Source organism: Benincasa hispida, chromosome 7 (assembly GCF_009727055.1).
Source record: "Benincasa hispida cultivar B227 chromosome 7, ASM972705v1, whole genome shotgun sequence".
Classification (NCBI taxonomy): Eukaryota; Viridiplantae; Streptophyta; class Magnoliopsida; order Cucurbitales; family Cucurbitaceae; genus Benincasa; species Benincasa hispida.
This window is the reverse complement of record NC_052355.1, coordinates 28607272-28613450: the sequence shown is the minus strand read 5'-3', so window position 1 is coordinate 28613450 and position 6179 is coordinate 28607272.

Here is a 6179-nt window from a genome sequence, read left to right as displayed (position 1 = left end):
AAAGAATAAGAGTTTAGTTGTTACATGGTCTCCCTTTTGAGACTACACTTTTAACTAAGCTCATACTTAGCAAAGGGTTGCCTAATCGTCCAACATTTTCCAGATTCAACTTCTAACGTAAATAACTTGAAAACTAGAACCCATTTTAAGGAAATTCCTTCTCCAAACATGTTTGAAATTTCGTTACTAATGTTACTTCAAAGTTTCAGCATGAAATTCCTTGTTGTTTAACTTGGGCCTTCAAATTTTTCCCGACAGCCCTAACCGCAACTTCTTGCTTGAGTAAAGATTCGAGGTTTAACTTCCCAAAATATGTAACTCGAATCCTAGACCTTTTCTTGTCAAATTTCCTTCTACAAACTTACTGAAATGGTGTTTACAAGAATACCTTAAAGTATCGGCTTGAAAACCCAAGTGGTTCGATCTAGATCTATGTTTCTTCGTCGAGTGCCTGGTAATGCCTGAAAATAGACCTTCGACTCTTCCTTCCTTCTTCGAACCTCTTCCCGATGAGAAATCCCTTCCAAAGACTCGATTTCAAAAACTAGACTCATAGAGCTTTCCAATGGTACTAATTCGTCTGGTTTGCTCGAGTAAATCATCCAAAACGAGCCCTTAAAATTATCTTCTTTTTTATACTATTGTCTAGTTCTTTACATGAAATCTCCTTAAGCCACCTTACCCACTAGTGGAGTTTAAGTCATCTGTCTAGGTAACTAAAAGAGAAGTTTAAAACTGAGTATTTCAAGCAACTTGATCCTCGCTGCGAAAACTCGATGGAGAGAGGTCCTTATTCGACGGAAATTTTTTAGACTCTCTATTAAATACTCGATGAAAGGACTCGCTACTCGATGGGGAAACTCAGCGCTGGGAGCTCGCTCAACGCACACTCCTCACTCGATACTCGTACTCGACACGTGACCCTTCCTAGCTTACCCTTGACGCTCGACTCATTCCTCGATCACTTATACTCGACACTTGGAAGCCTCTATTCGAGGCTCGACTCTTCCTCGATTACTTTTGATGCTCGACAGTATTTACTCGATGCTCGCCTGGTGCTCACTTGATGCTCAAGCACTCTTCAGCACGATCAACACTTAGCCAGAATTTCTCTTGTAAAGTCAGATTAATAAGTACTGAGGGCTAAGTTCCTTACTTAACCATTTTCCTTCTCCAAACTCATCCTTTATCTCGGAATGCACAAATCCAAACTAACTTAGATATTTAATCCAAAATTTTGCTTAACTTAAACAATAACATAATTTAAAAGAATAAAGTAAGGTACGGGTTTTACACGCCCCCCTTCTCCTGTCAGCCTACCCCTCCCTGCAGCCCCCCTTCTCTTCTTAGCCAGTTACCTCAGGGCTCAGACGCCCCCCTCCTTCTTTCAGCCAATCATCTGTCATCGTCCCTCCTTCTTCTCTCAGCCGATCACCTCAGATGCCCTCTCAAATCCGACGGTCATCTCAGATCCAGCACTACTCTCGGATCCAGCGGTCACCTCAGACCCACCGTCCATGTTGTTGTCGTTTGGATCCTCACCGTCTATCCCTCAAATCCGTCATTCGTGTCATTGCTGACATCTTTTCATCCCATGGTATGTTCAAATCTGATTTCTGGTGTGTTAAAATTTAATTTCTAAAATGAGTTACTAATGTACTAGTGTACAAATTTGTTGTTCGATTTTAGTGTTTAAATTTGAGTATTTTTTGTTGTTCTGTTGGTGTAATCAGTTTTCATTCATTAATAATCTATATTTTGTTTCGGTGTACAAATTACAATGATATGTGGATCTGTGATTGTTACTATTTGACTTTTGTAGGTGAAAATGACTTTGTCAAACAATAAGGAGTTTAGAACAAGGTGGTTCAACTCCAACATCTATGAACATGAGTGAATCAACCCCACTGAATATTATTTCAAATGGTAGTGATCAATCTACACCTATTACATTAGATACCAATGATAATGAAGATTTACTAAAAAGAAATAGGTTAACGTCAATAGTATGGAATCATTATAAAAGTAAAAACTAAATAAATAAATAAATAACACCATAAAAGCAATATGTAACTATTGTGAAAAAAAAATTAGGAAGGGAATCTAAAAATAGAACAAAGAATTTACATGATCATATCAAAAGTTGTCCCTTACGGAGACAAAGAGACATTAGGCAATTATGTTTGAGACTTACTAAAACCAATGAAGGAAAAGTAATGCTAAATCCAACCCTCTTTGATTATGGAGCTTCTAGAAGAGACCTTGCTTGTGTTATAATTTTACATGAATATCCAATAAATATGGTTGAACATAAAAGATTTAGAAAGTTTTTTAGTAGTGTTCAATGGATGTTTAAGATGATTTCAAGAACCACGATGAGGAGAGATATAATAAAAATTTATGAAGAAGAGAGAATTAAAACAATAGAAGTAGGGTTGCTCTTACTACAGACATGTGGACTGCGACTAGCCAGAAGAAGGGATACATGGCAACCACTGCATATTTTATTGATGATTCTTAGGTCCTGCATATTTTAATATTTTATGTTATTAGGTATTTGTTATTCATTAGTTAGTTTTCATTTTAACATATTATTACATAATACTAGGTCTGTACACGTGCCACATCTACATACTGGACAGTTATTTTCTGAAGCATTAATGGAGTGTATATTTGATTGGAACATAGATCGTAAATTATCCACTTTAACAATAGATAATTGTTCAACAAATAATGTAATGGTCGACATTTTATTAAGGAAGTTAGATTTAAGGACATTGTTGTGCACATATTTTGAATTTTATAGTGAAAGATGGTTTAGCTGTAATTTCTGATAGTATAGAGAAGATTAGAGGTACTATTCATTTTTGGACTCTTTCTGCAAAAATGAAGGAAAACTTTGAAGAAATAGTTCGTCAATTACAAATTCCATGCACTAAAAAACTAAGTCTTGATTTTGTTACAAGATGGAATTCAACATTTGTGATGCTCAAAACTGTTTTGAAATACAAAGATGTTTTTCATCATCTAAAACAATGTGAACCACTATACACTTGTCTTCCTTCAGAGATTGGTTGGAATTTTGCGAAAAAAATGTGTGATAGTTAGAACCCTTTTACTTGATGACTGAGTATTTTTTGGGTCCAGTTATCCAACCTCCAATGTCTTTTTTTGAAGAAGTTTGTGAAATTGAGTTCGAACTTTCTAAGTGGCTTAATTCTAAGGTTGAGGAGATATAAGTAATGGCATCAAGAATAATTGCTAAGTTTGAAAAATATTGGAGTGTGATTCATGGTGTGTTGGCAATAGCTACAGTATTAGATCCTAGGTCTAAGATGAGATTGTTATAGTTTTATTTTCCTCAAATCTATGGATCTCATCATATTGTTGAAATTAAACGCGTTAGAGATTTATGTTGTGATTTGATAAAGTTTTATAGATCAAATTCAAGAACAGTAAAAGAACCTCAACTTTCTACATCTACAATTAGTACTTCTTTGACTTCAAAGCCAGATGAAAGTAGTACTTCAACTTCTCTTGTTAATAGGAAAGACCGATATCTCAAGTTTAGAAAGTTTGTAACAATGTTGCATTTGCCACAGCCCCGTTGTTATCACAATACAGTGTGATCGACAAATCCATATTTGGAACAACTTCCAAATTTGTAAGAAACTTCCTCAGCCAAATAGCCTCTTTAGCTGCTTCACAAGCCGCTACATATTCAGCTTCCATAGTGGAGTCCACGATGCATCCTTGCTTGATGCTTTGCCAGACTACAGCCCCTCCATTTAGAGTAAACACTGACCCCGATGTCGATTTGCGAGAATCTCGATCAATTTGAAAGTTAGAGTCTATGTATCCTGTAAGAATCAGATCTTAATCTCCATACACAAGCATCCCTCGTTCTCTGATGATACTTAAGGATCGTCTTGACCGCCGTCTAGTGATCAAATCCTGGATTGGACTGATACCAACTGACAATCCCTACTGCATAGAAAATGTCGGGTCTGGTACACAACATTACATACATCAAGCTTCCTATAGCAGAAGCATAGGAAATTCGTCTCATCTCCTCAACCTCTTGAGGTGTCTTAGGACATTGATCTTTAGACAGAACGATTCCATGCCTGAAACCCTCTTGGAATCCTACATCCTGTACCTGATCAACATTTGATCAATGTACGATGCCTGAGATAGGGCTAACCGTTTGTTCTTGCGATCCCGAATAATTTGGATCCCGAGAACATACTGTGTCTCACCCAAATCTTTCATTTGGAACTGGGCAGGTAGCCACTTTTTAATGTCAGTTAGATACCCTACATCATTCCCAATGAGTAGGATATCATCCACATACAGTACCAAGACAGCTATTGAGTTGTTGATGGTCTTCTTGTAAACACAAGGCTCATCATTGTTCTAGTCAAAGCCAAACGACTTGACAGCAGTGTCAAATCTGATGTTCCAAGATCTAGATGCTTGTTTCACCCCATAAATGGACCTATTAAGCTTGCAAACTCTTTTCTCTTGATCTGGAACTATGAACCCCTCTGGTTGAGTCATATAGATAATCTCCTCAAGATTACCATTAAGAAAGGCAATCTTGACGTCCATTGACCATATTTCATAATCATAAAATGTGGCTATGGACAGAAGAATCCTGATAGACTTTAGCATGATAACAGGTGAGAAATTTTCCTCATAGTCAACTCTCTCAACCTGGGTATAACCCCTTGCCACGAGTCTAGCCTTAAAGGTTTGCACCTTTCCATCTACACCTCTCTTTCGTTTAAAGATCCACTTACACCCAATAAGTCTTATCCTATCAGGTGGATCAACAAGCTCTCATATGTTATTGAAGTACATAGACTCCATTTCTTGGTTCATGGCTTTAACCCATTCATCTTTGTCAACATCCTCCATTACTTTCTTAAAAGAAAACGGATCCTCGACCCCATCATTCGTAATGACGTTTTGGGCTTCACTCAAACCCATGTAGCGATCTGATGGGTTCATAACCCTCCCACTACGTCGAGGCAGTCTCAACTCTTGAGCTGGTTGACTAGACGTTCTGACCTCAACAACTCTTGTTGATCTGTCGGCCTATTCAACAACTCTTATTAAAACCCTCAACAGTCTCAGTCTCACTTGAGATCTCACGTAAAATGAGCTTACTTCGTGGCTTATGATCCCTCATGTGATCTTCTTCCAAGAAGATAACATTAGTGGAAACAAATACTTTATTCTCACTTGGATCAAAGAAGTATCCTCCTCTCGTTTCCTTGGAGTAGCCCACAAAGAGGCTAACCTTCGAACACGGTTTCAACTTCTTTGGGTTAGTTGCTAGCACATGTGCCGGATAGCCCCAAATCCTAAAGTGGCGTAAACTACCTTTAGGCCTCTCCATAACTCAAAAGGTGTTTTAGAAACACTTTTCGAGGGAATCTTGTTTAGGATATAACATGAAGTCTGCATTGCATGACCCCAAAACGAGTCTGAAAGATGAGCATAACTCATCATAGACCGAACCATGTCCAACAAGGTCCTGTTTCTTCTTTCAAATACACTATTCTGCTGAGATGTACCCGGGGCCGAGAGTTGAGACGAAATCCCATGTTCTATCATATGGTTCTGGAATTGGAGGTCCATATACTCTCCACCACGATCATATCGTAGTGTTTTTATCTTCTTACCCAACAAGTTTTCAACTTCTGCCTTATACTCCTTGAACTTGTCAAGGGCTTCAGAATTACGTTGCATTAGGAAGAGATACCCAAACCTTGAATAATCATCTATGAAAGAGATGAAATATTCATACCCACCTCAAGCTCTAACATTCATTGGACCACAGAGGTCTGAATGTACAAGCTCCAAGGTTTCCCTAGCTCTATAACCTTTTCCAGTAAAAGGTCATTTGGTCATCTTGCCTTTAAGGCATGATTCACATACCGGTAAGGAGTTTTCTTTTAAACTCTTTAGAAGTCCACTTTTCACCAACTTCTCAATCCTATTGAGGTTGATATGACCTAACCTTATATGCCAAAGATGGGCATTGTCTTTTGGAGAAACTTTTGGTCTTTTAGCTGTTGTTGTCGTATTGAACATTTCAGTGTTAAACAAGGCTTTTATGACTAACGACCTTAGTACATATAAGTTATTTTCCATTGAATCATAACCAATCT